The sequence below is a fragment of the Trachemys scripta genome, chromosome 1 (genome assembly GCF_013100865.1).
Source record: "Trachemys scripta elegans isolate TJP31775 chromosome 1, CAS_Tse_1.0, whole genome shotgun sequence".
NCBI lineage: Eukaryota > Metazoa > Chordata > Testudines > Emydidae > Trachemys > Trachemys scripta.
Genome location: NC_048298.1, coordinates 220008121 through 220029803, shown reverse-complemented (window position 1 = coordinate 220029803; position 21683 = coordinate 220008121).

Sequence of the window (21683 nt, the reverse complement as noted above, 5' to 3'; positions counted from 1 at the left end):
GTTTGTTTCCCTCCCTGCCTCAAATACCAAAGTAGGTCCCAAGGCTCCAAACAAAAAGAAAGAGAGACTGAGGGCATAATTTTAATCTCTCCTGAACACCTTCATCCAAACAAAACAAAAAGACCAGCTCCACGGTGTGAAAAGAAACCCAGTCACTTATTCTTACACTGGTTATTATAACAGACACCTATCACTGAAGTAACTGGCCCAACTTTGCATAGTTTAAATCAAGGCAAACCAAAAAAAAATCTCAAATGAACAGTGTTAATCTAGCAACCCCAGGCAGTACCTGGCCAACTCACCTGAAAGGATCAAAGGAAGGGATTGCCAGGAGAAGATTAAAGGCCTGCCCCTGAATATTGCTGAGCACCCTCATTTCCCATTGACTTCACTGAGACAGCAAGTGTATTCAGCGCCTCCCAGTATCAGCTCATGAGAGGATTAGTGCTCCTCAGTCTTTCTCTTTTATCATTTTAGGGTAGCAGGTTAGCTGCTCTGGAACACCGCTAAGGGATTTCAGTTTGTCATTAGATGAAAGCCTGAACAATACGTCAAATATCCTTGGGAGAGCGGGTATAATGCCTCTTCATATTACCTTCCTGCAGTGTGTGCATTTCAATAGTTCTGCCTGGTCTTTCCAAAGGGGCACAAATGCATGAGAAGTCTCCTTGAAAACACACACACACACACACACACACACACCCCGTACTTAGGAGAGCTAGTCAATAGCTACTCCTTCTACATAGGGCAAAATAGTCCCAAGTTCACAATGGGAAGTGGAGCAAGGAGCAAAAGGAATCTTACAGATTGTGAGCTCAGTGTAAGGACCAAGGACAACCGCAGTCCCTGCACTCAAGGTAGTGTAGGAACTGCTTCTTCCATGTGATCCCCAACACTGTGAGGTACCCAAAAGTAGGTCTGTTTTGGATGAGTTGGAATAGTGTCATTAAAACCACTAGTGCCCTGTTGACATACACCATAACTAGTGTATGTGCCCTTTTTATGAGCCAGCTACTCAGCTAATGTAAACTGGCCAAGCTTAGTTGGAGCCTATGGAGATCAACTGGTGTAAATCAGTGTAACTCTGGCCCTGTAGTTGGGGGTGGGAGGAGTGCTTAGATATTAATGTGATTGAGCCACATAAGCAGCTAGGTAGGGACTGTCTTTTTGTTCTGTGTTTGTACAATGCCTAGCATAGTGGGATCCTGGACCATGACTAGATCCCCTAGGTGCTCTGATAATACAAATAATAAATTATAATAACAGATAGACAAATAGACGCAGATGAGATAAATAAAGAGCATGTCCTGAATAGTGGTACCTCTATGGCCCTATGGATGTGCACCATACTTCCTAACATTTCACTGAAATTTTGCATTTCATCAAACGAGTCAACAGAAACAACATAGTTCCTGAATGCACATGGTATACAGGTATATGCCAGATTGTTAAGTCATTTCTCATTACCATCAGTTAAATGTTTACACAGAGATATCTGCTAAATAAGTGGCATTGCTCAGCATCCTATCACACATCCTATCCTTTCTGATTACCAGATAGGTAAAATCAGGGCTAATAAGTATTTTCTTTGGAAAAATGGAAAAACTCTTTCAATAAATGATTTGATAAATATCATCCTAACTTCTCTAGCTATCGTGAATCTGTTGCATTTATTTTGGCAGCTGGAGACTAGGATCACCTTGGTTCCAGTAACAGGAATAAATGCAGGAGTGAAGATGGAGAGGGAAGTGTTTTATAGCTCCCAGGGTCACAAATTGAAATTTAATTAAAAATTGAGATCCAAAATCTAGTTGTGTTTCCCCACCGACAGAGCAAAGAGGGGAAACATTTAAAAATTATACCTTCTTGTAGCACATCTTTAAGGGCATTTGCACCATTACATGTTTAATTTATAGAATTTGTGGAAATGTTTAGCATTTTATTACTAATTTAAAATGATGTGATTGATTTTGCAATGCTAAAATTACTAATTGTTTCACTTTAATCTTTCCTAATTAACCTGTAAAGTAACACTTTAATAATACTAATTTAATTTAAAATGACATTTTAAAATAGTTGGCAAAAAGCACCTCCATAAGTCAAAGAAACAATATGCAAAGTCAAACTCACCACTCCAGCTATAGTAAAGAAAGAGATGGTGAATAACTTAATATTAGAGATCCGTGTTTGGAGATCTTTAAACATATGTTTATATACGATGCTGAGTAAAGCTACTATCAGTGTATTTAATTGGCTAATTAACCATTTGCTTCTGAACGCACACCCTCCTATGAAAATTGTGGCCTCAATCATACCAGGTGCTGAGCCCCTGATTCCAATCTACTAAAGTACTGAAGCATGTGCTTATCTTTAGGCACTACTAATCCCATTAAAGTCAGTGGGACTATTCCTCTGCTTAAAATGATCATCATCTTGCAGAATCAAGCCCTAAGTGACATATATATCATATCTCATCTCTCTCTCCATTTCACCTGTCTATACTTGAATTTCATTGCATTGTCCTTAGCTGCCTACTCAAAGCTAGGTTCTCCTCAAAATGTCAATTTACCACTGAATCTCAGAATGGGAAGTGAAATTGAACCCAGCTAATGATAAATGCAACATCTGTAAATCCAAGTCAGAAATTCTGTGACAGACTATGTTAATGGCAAGTGATATTAGGAGCTGAATGTAATCCAGACATACGTTACAGACTATCAGTAAAGGATGCAGAGTCTCAGGGCTTGTATACAGGGGTGGGTAATGTGCTCTACAAGGGTGTGGTTTCTAAACTGGTCTGTATAGACCCTGATGCTGCACACTAAGGTTCTCTAGGGGCACTTTAACATAGTACTGTTGCAAACTGTGCTACATTACAGCACACCAGCAGGGTCTACACACACACACATACACACACACACACACACACACAATTACATTCCTCTGAAAGAGAATGGCTTGGATGTATGCACACCTCTGGATACAAAGAACACATATAATGAGTAGAACATGTTGGAATCATTAATAATATTTGAAATTATTAATATTAGTATGGGAAACCACCAAATACTAATTTAACTATAAATTCCTTTATTAAAACCAGAGGACAAATGGTACTTATGCAATTGCTCTAAACATGCCTAAATAATAAGCAATTTGCCACATCCAAACAGTAACAAAATATGTATAAGTATTTGATCAAGATACTTACAAACAGCATAAATCCAGTGGTGCTTAGACCCATATCGGTTGGCTCCAACATGGTCAGGGAGGTATTAGCAATGAACACTTTAAGAGTATGTCTACACAGCAATGTAAGCCTAGGGATAGTGGGACTTGAGTCAGCTGACCCATGTCAGGGAACCCTGGGCTTCAGTGTCTACACTGCATTTTAAACCCTAGGTTAAGTACTTTCTGATCCATGCTCTAATTCGAGCAGTGCAGAAACCCGAGTCAAAATAACCCTATCCCAGAATGCCTAGCACCCCACCCCCACCCCCAGCATCAACACACTAGCCCTACAGCCCATCCTGTTTCCTAACTATGGCGGTGCTATTGAGGAGACTCAGGTGCCCATAAGGAGCACAAGTACATAAACTGCATAATTTGCTCCTTTGGTGGCTGTCTGAACAGGCTTTGTACTGAACTACCACCTAATCTGAGAATTGGGCTCTCCACCTCTAGGCTGAGTCACATTGGCAGGAAAATGCCCATGTGCACCTGCCCTGAGGGTAATTAGGACATCAGTCTCCAGGGCTGTCAAACTATTATAATGACACTTTACACTTCTTAATGTTTAAAATGAGATGTTCATTGAAGGTGTTGTTGTTTGTTTGTTTGTTTTATTTTTGTCTGTTTGTTTTGAAGTTTGACATAAAATGTAGGTTTCAGAGGAAAACCACACACACACCACAGCCTGGCTGCTGTCATCTGTGGAGCGGTGAAGTGCATCCCCGGGGCTTGGGGTTCAGTGTGCTCCAGAGCCCCCTGGATTCCTTATCTCTGCCTCCATTGCACTTGGAGACAGGGATAAGGGATCCCCGTGAGGCTGTGGGGAAGTTTTGGGACTGGCTCCCACTCAGTGCCCTCATAGTATGCACTGCTCAGGAGCCTCTGCATACGCAGCCCAAGGGAGGGTGGGGGCAGGGGGGGCAGGCACAAGGGACAGAGAAACTGGATTTCTAGTAGAAATACTGACCCAGCCTTAAATATAAGCTCGTTGGCAATTGTGTGTAAATAAAGGGGGAGGGGGAGAAAGAGAGAGAGAGAGAAATTACATGTCTTTTCAGAGTACTGTGTCATGGAATATATCTTTTACATGCATCATTGCATGTCTGCTTACATCAGGTTGAATCCTATCATCTGATGCACAAGTGTCAACGTACCCTGATGCAGTGAGACACAAGTGTCACATTGTGTGCAAGGCTTAAGGAAACCCTTTGTATTGTAGAAAGCTCCAAGATCAGGATAATAATTGAACTGACTGTGAACCTGTGAGTTGGCCTATTTGAAGACAACCTAAAGTACTTATATGCATAGGAAGTCAAGATCTTGTAACAGAATTCCAGTGAACTAAAGTATTGTTTCTGGTATAATGGAGGGAATGATCTTCATTGTTAGTAAACAATAGGTTATCTTTGTTTTCTGCTCTACACTTAACGGCCTGAATAAAAATACATTTCCTTTGTATTAATCTTAATGTAAATTCCCTTGCAGCTGGGACCACTGAGATGCAAATTCATATTTGGTTTTTTTTAATGAGTAAGACTTTGAAAAAGTTTTACATACTAAGCAAACAGAAATGGTTTGACAATACAAATATTATTTATGTCCAAATAAACAGCTACGTGCAACAGGGCACCATCATAGTGAAATGTTATTCCCCTGCAAAATAAAGTCACTACGATCCGAGTATCACGTGAACAGAAGGAGCCCACCTGCAAAATACCCTCCCTTGTTCAGCTGGGGAATGGCAAGAAGGCCAGCAGAAGGGGGCACTAACTGCAATGGAAGGGACTATATAAATCCCTATTATGACCTCAGAGGAGAGCAGCAATACCAAGATTCACCTGGATCCTCTTCACTATCTCTGGGAAGCAAATCCAGAAAGGTTGGGAGCAGGAGATGGTGACAGTTTCTCTCCTTTTCCCCTCCTGGGTTTCACCAGAGAGGAGGAGTGCAAATGTGATGATCCCCTTGGAATGCAGCATTGAGCACCTGTCAGGTAGATGATAACTGCTCCAATCTTAAAAAGATGAACAACACAGAACTAAGTTATACTAAAGTAAAAAATTCACTATCGGCCTGATTCAAAGGCTACTGAAGTCAATAAAAAAATTCCCTATAAGGGTATGTCTACACTACGAAATTAAGTCGATTTTATAGAAGTCGATCTTTAGACAACGATTTTATACAGTCGATTGTGTGTATCCCCACTAAGCGCATTAAGTCGTCAGAGTGCGTCCTCAATACCATGGCTAGCATCGACTTACGGAGCGGTGCACTGTGGGTACCTATCCCACAGTCCCCACAATCTTTGCTGCCCATTGGAATTCTGAGTTAAGCTCCCAATACCTGATGGAGTAAAAACAATGTCGCAGGTGGTTTTGGGTACATGTCAGCAGTCTCCCCTCCTTCCTTCCCTCCCTCCATGAAATCAACGGCAGACAATCATTTTGTGCCTTTTTTCCTGGGTTACCCGTGCAGATGCCATAGCATGGCAAGCATAGAGCCCACTCAGCTCACCACTGCTGTGGTGAGCATAGTAAACACCTCACACATGATCCTGCAGTATGTACAGAACCTGGCTAGGAGCCGCCAGCACAAGGACGATTGTGAGGAGGACATGGACACAGACGTTCCTGAAAGCATGGGATGTGGCAATTGGGACATCATGGCAGAAGTGGGGCAGTGGAACACTGATTCTGGGCCCAGCAAACAAGCACAGACTGGTGGGAGCGCGTAGTGTTGCAGGTATGGGATGATTCACAGTGGCTGCGAAACTTTCGCATGCGTAAGGCCACTTTCCTAGAACTTTGCGAGTTGCTTTCCCCCACCCTGAAGCGCAGGAATACCAAGATGAGAGCTGCCCTGACAGTTGAGAAGCGGGTGGCAATAGCCCTGTGGGAGCTTGCAATGCCTGACTGCTACCAATCAGTCGGGAATCAATTTGGAGTGGGCAAATCTACTGTGGGGGCTGCTGTGATCCAAGTAGCCAAGGCAATCAATAACCTTCTGCTAGCAATGGTAGTGACTCTGGGAAATGTGCAGGTCATAGTGGATGGCTTTGCTGTAATGGGGTTCCCTAACTGTGGTGGGGCAATAGACAGAACGCATATCCCTATCTTGGCACCGGACCACCTTGCCAACCAGTATGTAAACTGCAAGGGCTACTTCTCAATGGTGATGCAAGCACTGGTGGATCACAAGGGACATTTCACTGACATCAACGTGGGATGGCCAGGAAAGGTGCATGACACTCTCATCTTTAGGAACTCCGGGTTGTTTGAACAGCTGCAAGAAGAGACTTACTTCCCAGACCAGATAATTAGTGTTGGGGATGTTGAAATGCCGATCGTTGTCCTTGGAGACCCAGCCTACCCCTTGCTCCCATGGCTCATGGAGCCATACACAGGCAGCGTGGACAGTAGTAAGGAGCAGTTCAACTATAGGCTGAGCAAGTGCAGAATGGTGGTAGAATGTGCATTTGGATGTTTAAAAGATTGCTGGCGCTGTTTGCTGACTAGGTTAGACCTCAGCACAACCAATATTCCCATTGTTATTGCTGCTTGCTGTGTGCTCCATAATATCTGTGAGAGTAAGGGGGAGATGTTTATGGCTAGGTGGGAGGTTGAGGCAAATCGCCTGGTGGCCGATTTTGAGCAGCCAGACACCAGGGCAATTAGAAGAGCACAGCTAGGTGGCTGCCCATCAGAAAGGCTTTGAAAACCAGTTTCATGATTGGCCAGACTATGGTGTGACAGTTGTGTGTGTTTCTCCTTGATGCAAACCCGCCCCCTTTGTTGATTTTAATTCCCAGCAAGCCAACCACCCTCCCGCATTCGATCTCAGCTGGCAAAGGAAATAAAGTCACTATTGTTTTGAAACCATGCATTCTTTGTTTATTAATTTAAAAAAAAGTGAGATAACTGACAAGGTAGCCTGGGTGGGGTGGGGGAGGAGGGGAGGAGGGAAGATCAAGGCCACATTGCTTATAGTAGCTACACTACAAATCAAAACTGTTTGAATGACAGCCTTCTGTTGCTTGGGCCATCCTCTAGAGTGGAGTGGCTGGGTGCCCGGAGCCTCCCCCCTCCCTCCGCCCGCGTTCTTGGGCATCTGGGTGAGGAGGATATGGAACTTGGGGAGGAAGGCAAGCAGTTATACAGTGCATGCAGCGGGGGTCTGTGCTCTAGTTGCCTTTCTTGCAGTTCCCTCAGACACCTGAGCATGTCCATTTGCTCCCCCATTAGCCTCAGCATCGTCTCCTGCCTCTTCTCATTGCGCTCATTGTATGCTTTCCTGGCCTCTGTCACTGTATGCCTCCATGCATTCAGCTGTGCCCTATCAGTGTGGGAGGATGGCATGAGCTCGGAAAACATCATCATGAGTGCGTTTTTTTCACCTTCTAATCTGAAATAACCTCTGGGACGCAGATGATTGGGAGAAACATTCTGGGTAGAAACATTTGCACCTGCGGAGGGATAAAAAGGGAGAGTAGAATTTAAGAAGATACATTTCTGAGAACAAAAGGGAGACTTTTTCACAGTAAATCAAGCAATTCACAGCAGACAGCACATGTGCTTTAGGTACAAGGTCGCATTTTGCCTTTTATATTGAGCGCCTGCCAGCATGGTGACACATCACACACAGCTGGGCAACAGAATTCAGTTTCCAGGCAGCCATGGTAAACCAAAAGGTATGCGGGGTTAGCTTCTTCCGTCTTCATAACATGTGGGAATGGTTTCAAACTGCAGCGCCCTCCTTTCCCATAGGAAGCAATGCTGGTTGGGTTTGCCATTTAAAAGGAGGGGCTACGGTTTTCAGGTGGATGTGCTATTCTCTGGGATGAGCCCTTCGCCCCTCCCCCCACCATGTGGCTATTCTCAGGGATGATCCCTTTTAGCCAAGTGCAAACAGCCCAGCATGAACAGGGTCCTTTTGCTGTTCCCTTACAAAAATTCTCCTATTTCATGAATGATATCACTCTCCTGAAGCTAACACAGAAAGATATAGACCATAAGTTGCTTGAATGTGACCAAAACCCAGGACCATTCGCTGCCATGCTTTGTGCTGCAATGATTCCAGACTACTTGCTACTGGCTTGGCATGGTAAAGTGTCCTACCGTGGAGGACGAAATAAGGCAGCCCTCCCCAGAAACCTTCTGCAAAGGCTTTCAGAGTACCTCCAGGAGAGCTTCATGGAGATGTCCCTGGAGGATTTCCACTCCATCCCCAGACACGTTAACAGACTTTTCCAGTAGCAGTACTGGCCGCGAATGCATCCCAAGTCTTCAGGGCAAATCAAAAATTAAACACAATTGCTTTTAAACCCTGTAGCATAGTTACAAATGTGCACTCACTAGAGGTGCCTTCTCTGGCTTCAGGATCCGAGAACCCACCTTGGGAGGGTATTGGCTCCAGGGTGATGAAAAGGTCCTGGCTGCCAGGGAGAATGGATTTTCTGCTTGCCTGCAGCGCATTCTCCTCCTCCTCCTCTTCCTGTTGCTTGAGACTCCCCCCTTGCAGGTGTCCATGGACAGTGGTGGGGTAGTGGTAGGGTCCCCCGCTAGAATGCCATGCAGCTGATCATAGAAGCGGCATGTCTGGGGCTCTGACCCGGAGACCGTTTGCCTCCTTTGTCTTTTGGTAAGCTTGCCTGAGCTCCTTAACTTTCACGTGGCACTGCTGTGTGTCCCTGTTGTAGCCTCTCTCCACCATGCCCTGTGCGATTTTGGCATATATATTAGCATTTCTTCTTTTTGATCGGAGTTTGACCTGCACAGATTCTTCTCTTCATACAGCAATCAGATCCAGTGTCTCCTGTTCGGTCCGTGCTGGAGCTTGTTTGTGATTCTGGGACTGCATGGTCACCCGTGCTGCTGAGCTCGCCACGCTGACCAAACAGGAAATGAAATTCAAAATTTCCCAGGGCTTTTCCTGTGTACCTGGCTAGTGCATCGGCATTGAAAGTGCTGTCCAGAGTGGTCACATTGGAGCACTCTGGAATAGCTCCCGGAGGCCAATACCATCGAATTGTGTCTACACTACCCCAAATTCGACCCAGCAAGGTCGATTTTAGCGCTACTCCCCTCACCGGGGAGGAGTATAGCAGTCAATTTTAAGAGCCCTGTCAAGGTTCCTTCCCCACTCTGAACTTTAGGGTACAGATGTGGGGGACCTGCATAAGAAGCTCTAAGCTCAATTAACAGCTTAGATCTGGTCTGGCTGCCACTAATTCCCTTCCCTGGGTAGCCTTCAGAGACTTCACCAATTTCCTGGTGAACACAGATCCAAACCCCTTGAATCTTAAAACAAGGAGAAATTAACCATCCCCCCTCCTTTCTCCCACCAACTCCTGGTGGATCCAGATCCAACCCCTTGGATCTAAAAACAAGGAAAAATCAATCAGGTTATTAAAAAAGGCTTTTAATTAAAGAAAAGAAAGGTAAAAGAAAACCCTCTGGGAGAGATTAGCATACCAGCTACTCTCACAGACAACAGATTCCAAACATAGAGGATGTTCCCCTGGACAAAAACTTACACAAAAAATACCCAAATATCCAATTTGACTATTCCTCTAATTGCACAAGACAGGTTACAAAGAAATAAACATAAACCTATTTATTTCCTTCACTAATACTCACTACTTAATAAGAGGCTGAATTCTGGAGCTTTCCCACTCCGGTCCAAAGTGAAAACTCTATAGACAAAGGGAACTTCTCTCCTTCCCTTTGAACCATCTTGTCCTCCCATTGGTTCCTCTGGTCAGGTGTCAGCTAGGCTAGGTGAACTTCTTAACCCTTTACAGGTAAAAGAGGTATTAACCCTTAACTATCTGTTTCTGACAAGCCCTTTAGGTAGACGGAACGGGGTTGGTTGTGTAGACACATTGCTTATAAAATCGACCTAACGCAGCTAAATTTGACTAACCACATAGTGTAGACCAGGGCTAAGAGAAGTGATAATGCACCGAAATGTCCGGACACAATTTGGGACATTTACTCCACTTCACCCTGTAAAGTTTCACTGTATCAGCTGTGATTGTAACAGAGTTTTACTGTGTCATGTATTACAGTGCATAGAGAATGCCTGTATAGAGGGCATTTATGATATACTTAAAACATTAAGAAGTTTATAATGGCAGATGGAAATTTCCCACGAAGAAGCAGACAAAATGCTTGATGGTAGTATTGTTACCTTCTCCTCCTTTCCCTGCTATATTATTTTTATTAATGTTCTGACATGATCAGTGTGTGTGTGTACATGACAAGACATAAAATAACCTGGCAAGACATAAAAGTCAAAACATTTCAACTAATTAATTATAAAATACAATACAATTTGTTCCATCAATTAAGTCAAAATCAAATCTTTCAACCTTATCAAAATGAAATATTTACTTTAAGAACATTGTCTATGATGTTTGCAATACTTAGTATATAATAATGTAAGACACGGAATATCCATCTTGTGCTTCTGGTAATTAAACAATGCTACAGAAGACCTCTAAACAGTTATACTAATGGCAACAGTACAGTACGCCAAAGACAAATCTTTTCAGATTTGTCTGCAGAATGTAAGTTTTCATGTAAAAATGAAATCTCTCACCCTGTGGTTGTGGAGATAGCCTTCACTCCCAAAATCAATAGATTTCTGTGTTGTTCACTCTGCGGCTAGACAGACTAGAACAATCTAACACCTGGAGAAGTCTGAATTTCTTTCACCTGAATAGGGTTTTAACTTCAAAAGTTTATTTTTGACCATTTAAATACGTAGGGCTCAAGTTTTGGTCTCTTACAAGCCCAAGAGCAGACCAGGACCAAGTCTCTGAGGGTATGTCCAGATTGCAATTAAAAATCCATGGTTGGCCCATGCCAGCTGACTCAGACTTGTGGGGCTCAGGCCAAGGAGCTGTTTAATTGCAGTGTAGACAATTGGGCTCAGGCATGAGCCCCGGCTCTTGGATGCTGCGAGGTTGGAAGGTCCCAGAGCTCAGCCCAACCTCTGCAATTGAACAGCCCTTTACCCCATGTCAGTTCGCACGGCCCAGCCATGGGTGTCTAACTGCAGCGTAGACATATCCTCTGTCACACTTGAATTCCGATTGCTCCCGTTCCCGAGGAAGTAAGCTGTGCTAGCCCTAATCATGACATATGTATCCCTCTATGCAGGCTCAGCTGTGTTGGCCGGATTATTGACGAACACAAAGCCAAGGCTACAGCCACTCCCTGTTCACTTCCCATATCCCTGGGCGGAAAGAAGAGTAGCAGCCCCAGGGAAGCTTTTCTCGACCCACAGACTGCACTGCTACCTATGACCCACACAGGAAGGAAATGCGCTCCCTACACCACCTTACTCCCCTGTGCAGGTGCATTGGGGCACATGCAATCTCCTCCTAAGACACTGAGGGCAAGTTTGCGAAGAGGCCTCAGATGGGCCTGCTGTGAACATGCCATGTTATGTGTGAAATCAAAAGCATGGATGAAGTTTTGTGCACTCTCCCTTGTGACTTCAAATGACACAATTTTTGTACCCAGTTTGCAAATGCAAGTAGATTTGGTGCATGTACATACTATGAATGGTAGTACACCAAAACCAGGCTGAACACGCAAAACCGTGTACAGACGAACAAAGGCAACATTGTCAAAATGTATCCCTTAAATCTAAGAGACTGGAATGTCATTATGAAACATTTTATGGTGTTAAAGACTCCCTGACCTTTCAAGGAAAATGTTGACAATAGTTCATTGGAAACAACGGTCTCAAATGATCCCTCATGGAAAAAATTGATGAAGATCGACAAACAATCCTTATATTTCATATTTTTAAAAATTTGATATAGATTTGCTTGTAAGAGAAGTAAGAAGAAAGTTACAAATGCATGAATATCAAATATATCTGAGGGTTTTTTTTTGAAAAGCCAAGCGTATTATGTGTTCAAGTATTTTCAATGTAAAATCATTTCTGAGAATAATTTAAACTTCAATAGCAAGATTTTAAGACAACCGTCTGAAGAACATTGCAAAACAAAAAAAAACGTCATGGAACTGCTAACAAAACTGAGAGACAAACCAAACACCCTTATTCCCCTCCAAAAAAGTAATGTAGGTTCAGCACAACTGTACGGAATATTATTTTATAAAATTGCAATAATACCCTGTCTAGATTAGAAAATTAGGTCTCATATTTAAAACCACGTTAGCTAACACATTTTAACTAGCACATTTTTAAACATGCCCTCATAGGCCCAAATAACCTGTTAAATCTTGTCTACACTTATGTTTAAAAGTGTTCTAGTTCATCTGTTTTTAAACATGACCGATTTTTGAAGTCTAGACATGGTCTGTATACACTCAGTTGGCTAGTAAAGTAGAACATATGTAAGGATAAATAACATCAGTCCTATGTAAATACAGATAGGAGAAGAAGGAAAAGATCTGCTGGAAGGAGAAAATGAATCTATAACAGAGCTAGAATTGATCAGATTTACTCTAGTCTGTACAAGGCTCAATATGTCTGTCTGTTCTCCCAGGTCTCTTTCACTATAGTCTAGGAAAGAATACCAGCTCATACAGTATTGTGGAAGTTTTTCTTAACCTTTTATAAGATGGCTTAGTTTATCCACGTCAAGAATGTTCCCATTTTATTTTTAAAACAACAGTTTAGTTTGGGCGAGTGCAGTGATTTTCCAGTTGGCAGACAGAGCCATTCTGGATCGTAAGACCAGATCCTCATTTAGTTAATAAAAGTCAATGGAGTCATTGGAATTTACACCAGCTGAGGATCTGGCCCTGAGGTTATATCTGCATTAACAAAACTTCTTAGCCACAACTCAGCACTGGAGCAGCTTCCCTGCTGGTTGCAGTTGTAAAGTGGTACTCCGGCCAGAAGTGCTTTTTCAATGAAAAATAGGTTTTTCTATTAAATAAAAAGTTTCCACAGAAGGTGTCTGCTTTCCATGAAAAATTTCAACTTTTTGCCCAAAAAACTGAAAACCCTAAAACATTTAGTTTTTTTATGAATATTCAAAATTAAATATATGAGAGAGAGAGAGAGAGAGAAGGAGGGAGAAAGAGAGGAAGAGGGAAGACAGCTCAAACAAAAGATCCTTCTTAGGATGAGTTATGACTGAGAAATAATTTTATGCTGCATTTCTAATTTGGTTGATGAGAGGAAGATTTATTTAAAAATAATGTTGTGGGTCTTTACTTCATACTGAAGATTGATATTCTCTGAACCTGTGTGCCCGAATTTTTCAAACTTGGATACCTAAAATTATGTCAGGTGTATGCTAGAAGGAGTTTGCCTTTATAGCTATACTGACAAACCCTCCTAGTGTAGAACCAGTTATACTGGGAAAAGATTGCTTTTGCTGGTATAGCTTATATCAGTTCCCCAAACAAAATAAGCTATACCAGCAAACTCAATGTTATGATGGTACAACTACATCTACCCAGTATAGAAATATCATAAAAAAACCACAACCCTAACCAACATTCTTATACCAGCAAGTTGCTAGTTGTAAACCCGGCCTTAGCCATGTAATTTCTAATTCACACTTGGATAATTGATCTGAATTTCAGAGCTGCTCTGCACCACAGCTTCCACTGAAATATGGGAGTTATGGGTGCCCATCAATTCTGAAAGATCAAGCCCGTTATTTATGTGTCTAAACATGGATGTAGGTGAATTTAGGCACCCAAGTTTGATTATTTGGCCATAGCTGCAATTAGATCATTAACCAGCCAGTTTTCATTTACTAAAAACCTGGACTAGATTTGAAAGAGGTGAAAAACTCTTAATTCTATTGTCAATCCACTCGACCATCCAGTCTCCTTGTGGATGCATGCTTAAGAAACAAGGATCTTGCTATCATGCAAACACACTTAATATTAATGAACTACTAAGGCCTCACCCGCACACTGCAAGTAATTTTATTCTGCATGTAAGCAGAACTTTCTCTTAAATGAAGATTTTTGCAGAACATGTGATGTTCACAAGATTGTGGCCATGTCTATACTTACTGGGGATCAGTGTTGCTGTGATGGATGTAGCAGCGGTCAATTTAGCAGGTCTAGTTAAGACTCACTAAATCTACCTTAGAGCACTCTCCAGTCAACTCCAGTACTCCACCAGAACGAGAAGATTAAGGTAAATTGACACGAGAGGCTAGGACAAGAAGCAATGGGCTTAAATTGCAGTAAAGCAGCTTAGGTTGGAGATTAGGAAAAACTTCCTAACTGTCAGGGTGGTTAAGCACTGGAATAAATTGCCTAGGGAGGTTGTGGAATCTTCATCATTGGAGATTTTTAAGAGCAGGTTAGACAAACACCTTTCAAAGATGGTATAGATAATACTTAGTCCTGCCATGAGTGGAGGGGACTGGACTAGGAGGCCTCTTCCAGTCCTACAATTCTATGATTCTGTGTCCTTAGTCTGGGAATACCAAGATACAGGCTTTATTTTAAGTCTGTCAGCTCCGTTTTAACATTAACAAAGAGAAGAAAACAATAAGGTAATTTTCTACTTTTTAAAAAATGGAAATAGAGTTCAGTGCCATAAGGACTTTGTTACCTTGACACAGCAAATTGTCTTTTTTTTCCCCTACCCACTTACAGAGTATAATCAGGCACACTTTCACTTGCAGAGGTAATTCGTGCAGATCTAATAACTTCCCAATTTACTGGGAGGGCAAAATCTCAGTGATTCCTCTTCAATCACCCTTGATGATTCTTGAGGTTCAAAGGTTTTGTTCAGCTCTTGTGTTAGAGAGTATTCAGTATTCTCTGTTTTCACAATGTCAGGCAGTCCAACCACTCCATGATTTTTAACCCACAATTTATTTTCTACTTCAGGGTTTTAATTTCTTTAATAACCTGTATCTGATTGTGGCACTAAATAGCACACTGAATAACTTTCCATGTAGTGTCAGATACTCTAGCTGAGACCTTCTCATGATTTTTGCTCCACTGAAGTAATAATTTCATGTAGTGAAACTGTTCCACCCATTTATCGTCTCTTTGGTTTGAGTCATCATATCAAGTATTTATTTCCAATGAACAATCATTAAAGAGTTTAACTTGGTGCTTAAAGATGACTGTGTGTCTTTAGAGAGCTACATGTCCTTAGGTCCTGTCAGATTCAAGAGAGAAAGGGGGAGTTTGAGAGGGAGAGCAAGAGATCCCGCTGCAGAACAGGCCACCAGGTGAGAGGTGAGAGTACTAGCTATTGGTGTGAGTGAGTTTGCTCGACTGTTTGAATTTTAATTGTGATTCTGATTTCAGATGACTTCAGTTTCAGTTACAGCTGCTGTGGCAGTTGGGACTGAGTGCCTGACCTTGTTCCCTTGATTGCCTTTGATTGGCCTTCCCCAGTGTGACTCATGAGTGACTGGCTTAGGCAAGCAGGCTTTAAAAGCCAGAGGCAGAGCAACCAGGGGAGCAGAGCAGACAAGGGGCTGCAGATAGGGGAGTTTGACAGAGGGAGGCTTACGATGGTTAGGAAGACCCGCAACACCTGTGCCACCACTGCTTCTGTCTCCTCCACCTGCGCCTGTAGCCAGACAGAGCACCTGAGCATGGATGCTTCTACCCAGATCCTGGTGTGGTTTTGCAGGGACTGTAACTTGCAATTTCCACTTACTGATATCCAGGCTGGGGGGGCATCCAATCCAGGTGCCTGCTGGTGGAATTTCTGAGGCAGCAGGTGGCAGAGCTACAGGAGGAGGTGGCTAGGTTAAGGAGCATCCAAATCCAGGAGCAATTCCTGGACAGTGTCCATGTGGACACTGAGGTAGCTGTCCCAGTACACAGGACTGCTGACACACCACTGGTGGAGGAGGAGACTTCTCAGGGTGGACAGCTGGTTACTTCTGGCAGCAGGCAGGGCTCCACCCCTACTCCGAACCCTTCCACCGTGGTAATAAGTAACTGTTATGCTCTTCTTGATACAGGAGAGAAGGAATCACCCCCTACAGTAAAGGAGGAGAAGCCTCGTACCCCTAAACTTGGAAGGTCTGCTACCACTACTGCGAATAGGAAACGTAGGGTAGTGGTGGTCAGAGACTCTCTGCTGAGGGAGACAGAGGCATCCATCTGTTGCCCTGACATTTCATCTCGGGAGGTATGCTGCCTGCCGGGGGCCCGTATCCGAAATGTTACGGAGGCATTGTCGAGGATTATCCAGCCCTCTGACTACTACCCCATGCTACTCATCCATGTGGGCACAAATGATACTGCGAGGTGTGACACTGAACGGATCAAGAGTGACTACAGGGCTCTGGGAGTACGGGTGAAGGAGTTTGGAGCGAAGGTGGTATTCTCTTCGATTCTTCCTGCCAAAGGTAAGGGCCTGGACAGAGACAGATGCATCATGAAGGTGAATGCCTGGCTGCGAGGATGGTGTCACCAGGAGGGCTTTGGCTTCCTCGACCACGGGATGCTATTTAAGGAAGGATTGCTAGGCAGAGATGGCGTTCACCTTTTGAGGAGGGGAAAGACCCTATTTGGACACAGACTGGCTAACCTAGTGAGGAGGGCTTTAAACTAGGTTCGACGGGGACAAGTGCGCAAAGCCCACAGGTAAGTGGGGAACATGGAGACCTGGGAGATGGGTCGGAAACAAGAGGGAGTGTGGGCTATAATGGCAGAGAGAAAGGAGGGTCAGGGCAAAACTGGGAGGCAAGATCAAACCAGTATCTTAGATGCCTATATACAAATGCAAGAAGTACAGGTAATAGGCAGGAAGAACTGGAAGTGCTTATAAAAAATACAACTATGACATTGTTGGCATCACTGAAACGTGGGATAATACACATGATTGGAATGTTGGTGTGGATGGGTACAGCTTGCTCAGGAAGGATAGACAGGGGAAAAAGGGAGGAGGTGTTGCCTTATATATTAAAAATGTACACACTTGGAATGAGGTGGAGATGGACATAGGAGACGGAAGTGTTGAGAGTCTCTGGGTTAGGCTAAAGGGGTAAAAAACAAGGGTGATGTCATGCTAGGAGTCTACTACAGGACACCTAACCAGGTGGAAGAGATGGATGAGGCTTTTTTTAAACAACTAACAAAATCATCCGAAGCCCAAGATCTGGTGGTGATGGGGGACTTCAGCTATCCAAATATATGTTGGGAAAATAACACAGTGGGACACAGACTAGCCAATAAATTCTTAGACTGCATTGGAGACAACTTTTTATTTCAGAAGGTTGAAAAAGCTACTGGGGGGAAGCTGTTCTAGACTTGATTTTAACAAATATGGAGGAACTCGTTGAGAATTTGAAAGTAAAAGGCAGCTTGGGTGAAAGTGATCATGAAATCATAGAGTTTGCAATTCTAAAGAAGGGTAGAAGGGAGTGCAGCAAAATAGAGACAATGGATTTCAGGAAGGCAGATTTTGGTAAGCTCAGAGAGCTGATAGGTAAGGTCCCATGGGAATCAAGACTGAGGGGAAAAACAAGTGAGGAGAGTTGGCAGTTTTTCAAAAGGACACTATTAAGGGCCCAAAAGCAAGCTATTCCACTAGTTAGGAAAGATAGACAATGTGGCAAAAGACCACCTTGGCTTAACCACGAGATCTTGCATTATCTAAAAAATAAAAAGGAGTCATATAAAAAATGGAAACTAGGACAGATTACAAAGGATGAATATAGGCAAACAACACAGGAATGCAGGGGCAAGATGAGAAAGGCAAAGGCACAAAATTAGCTCAAAATAGCTACAGGATTAAAGGGAAACAAGAGGACTTTTTATCAATACATTAGAAGCAAGAGGAAGACCAAAGACAGGGTAGGCCCACTGCTGAGTGAAGAGGGAGAAACAGTAACAGAAAACTTGGAAATGTTTCTTGGAAAGAGATGCTTAATGACTTCTTTGTTTCGGTCTTCACCGAGAAGTCTGAAGGAATGCCTAACATAGTGAATCCTAATGGGAAGGGGGTAGGTTTAGAAGAGAAAATAAAAAAAGAATAAGTTAAAAATCACTTAGAAAAATTAGATGCCTGCAAGTCACCAGGACCTGATGAAATGCATCCTAGAATACTCAAGGAGCTAATAGAGGAGGTATCTGAGCCTCTAGCTATTATCTTTGGAAAATCATGGGAGACAGGAGAGATTCCAGAAGACTGGAAAAGGGCAAATATAGTGCCCATCTATAAAAAGGGAAATAAAAACAACCCAGGAAACTACAGACCAGTTAGTTTAACTTCTGTGCCAGGGAAGATAATGGAGCAAGTAATTAAGGAAATCATCTGCAAACACTTGGAAGGTGGTAAGGTGATAGGGAATAGCCAGCATGGATTTGTAAAGAACAAATCGTGTCAAACCAATCTGATAGCTTTCTTTGATAAGTTAACGAGTATTGTGGATAAGGGAGAAGCGGTGGATATGGTATACCTAGACTTTAGTAAGGCATTTGATATGGTCTCGCATGATATTCTTATCGATAAACTAGGCAAATACAATTTAGATGGGGCTACTATAAGGTGGGTGCATAACTGGCTGGATAACCATACTCAAAGAGCAGTTATTAATGGTTCCCAATCCTGCTGGAAAGGTATAATGAGTGGGGTTCCGCAGGGGTCTGTTTTGGGACCGGCTCTGTTCAATATCTTCATTAATGACTTAGATATTGGCATAGAAAGTACGTTTATTAAGTTTGCAGATGATACCAAACTGGGAGGGATTGCAACTGCTTTGGAGGACAGGGTCATAATTCAAAATGAGCTGGACAAATTGGAGAAATGGTCTGAGTTAAACAGGATGAAGTTTAACAAAGACAAATGCAAAGTGCTCCACTTAGGAAGGAACAATCAGGTTCACACATACAGAATGGGAAGAAACTGTCTAGGAAGGAGTACGGCAGAAAGGGATCTAGGGGTTATAGTGGACCACAAGCTAAATATGAGACAACAGTGTGATGCTGTTGCAAAAAAAAGCAAACATGATTCTGGGATGCATTAACAGGTGTGTTGTGAGCAAGACTCAAGAAGTCATTCTTCTGCTCTACTCTGCGCTGGTTAGGCCTCAACTGGAGTATTGTGTCCAGTTCTGGGCACCGCATTCCAAGAAAGATGTGGAGAAATTGGAGAGGGTTCGAAGAAGAGCAACAAGAATGATTAAAGGTCTTGAGAACATGACCTATGAAGGAAGGCTGAAAGAATTGCGTTTGTTTAGTTTGGAAAAGAGAAGACTGAGAGGGGACATGATAGCAGTTTTCAGGTATCTAAAAGGGTGTCATAAGGAGGAGGGAGAAAACTTGTTCACCTTAGCCTCTAAGGATAGAACAAGAAGCAATGGGCTTAAACTGCAGCAAGGTATGTTTAGGTTGGACATTAGGAAAAAGTTCCTAACTGTCAGAGTGGTTAAACACTGGAATAAATTCCCTAGGGAGCTTGTGGAATCTCCATCTCTAGAGATATTTAAGAGTAGGTTAGATAAATGTCTATCAGGGATGGTCTAGACAGTATTTGGTCCTGCCATGATCGCAGGTGGGGGACTGGACTCGATGACCTCTCGCGGTCCCTTTCAGTCCTAGCATCTATGAATCTATGAGACTGCCACTGTTTCAAAGTCACTGGCTTGTTCTGGCTGCGTGATTCAATCCAGAGGAAGGCATTCACACAGACAATTATTTATAAAAGCATGTTTGGGGGCAGAACTAAACGCGAAAGAAATAACAAAGTCAAATGCCTCAATATCCAAGTGTTACACTCAACTCATTTTTATTTGTGACTGAAGAAAGATTTCATGTTAAGTCTTAATAGGGCAGACTCCATTAATGCCTTTTTCTGCCAGCTACAGGTAAGTACCAATGATTTGCTTCTGAACTTGGACCTGGTCCTATTTATCTTTGCTCATTTTAAAAGAGCACAAAAATTGATTAATTTACAAGCGGATTTTTTTTTTTTGTCAAGATTAAATAGCTGATCGTGTATTTATGCAGCATCGACAACTGAGCTCTGATTGATCAGTGCTGTCACTTTTCCCCCTCGTCTAATGTTCTCTCTTTTTAAATTTTTTGCATTTATGTCTAGAGTTGCGGCAAACTGTTTTACAATCTGTGATTATCAATGTACATAAAAAAGATTTTTTTATTTTTATTTTTTTAAAGAAAGTGAATTCTCTGTTCAAATTAACAGGGTTATATTGGAAATGGCAGTGGTGTTACCCATTGAACATGGTGCAGTAGAATGAAAACCAAGGTTATGAGTGTGAGAGAAAGAGAATGTACAGCTCTGGTGGGACATAAACTGAGAGCCTCATACTCTTGAGTAATATATCCAATTTCAAGTATTTTGTGAAATTTCAAATGTCCCTGGGATTTTTCAGAACATCTGTTGTTAACTCAGGATTTCAGGTATTTTGATGTTAGAAAACACCTGCTTAGAGTGCACCATTTTTGCTGACTTGGATCTCTTGTGGAAACTTCTATTCTTATTGCTTTAATTGCAATGCAGTACATCCTCAACAAAGGACTTCCTTTTACAACGTTGCCAAATTCAGTATAAACTAGCCAGAGAAACCTGAGGTCCAGAAAGCAGAGTTTTATAGTATGTGCATGGCATTTAAGAAAAAAATGCAGTGACTGGCAAACCTCTGCCCCATATGGATCCCTCACTATTGTGTGTTTGGACCAGTAGCCGGTGTGGCATGGAAGGGAAGTATGTGATTATAGCCTCTTTTCAAAGGACCAATTTTGGTTTAAAAAAGCAAACAAACACCCTATAACTGCAGATCTGTCAGGAAAAAAGGTTCATTGCTCTTTTTATTGTCTGTAAAATGCCAAGAGAGTTTCAAAGAAATAGCAATAAATGTGAAAAAGGACCATTCTGTTCCCTTTTCCTTACCACAATGGCGCATTAGCTTGCTGTGTGGTTTGGCATCAATTTTTTTTTTCCATTTGTATTTGAGTAGGTCAGGAAAGTCTCTTTGTACTAAAGGAATGCTGACACTTTAAAAAAATAGACTTTTAAAATATTCTGCATACAGCAGCTACTCCTGCTGTCAGTAAGACTAAAATTTAATACCAATGGAAAGTGCAGAGAGTCAAATGTATTTCTGCAAAATATCATGGAGCACATTTAATCAAAGACATGTCAATGCATCAAGTAAAATGAGACATTTCCGATCCTCAGAACCAAAGTACGGAAATCCATTGAAACTCATTGAATTAAATACCTGATAAAAAAATAAAACTGATGAAGATAACAACATCGGGCCTCATTTTGCTAACCCAGAGTATTCTTAATAGTTTTATTGATTTCAGTGAGATTATCCATGCAGGGCTAGATTCTGTCACTCTTAAACATACCCTTACTCCCATTAAATAGTACCTTCTTCCGTGAATATACTCATTGATTTCAATGTCATCTAGGGATGGAGTATTACACAACAAGAGTAAAGGTGGAAGAATTGGGTTCTAAATGAACAAACACACTTTTAGAAGAACAAATTCATT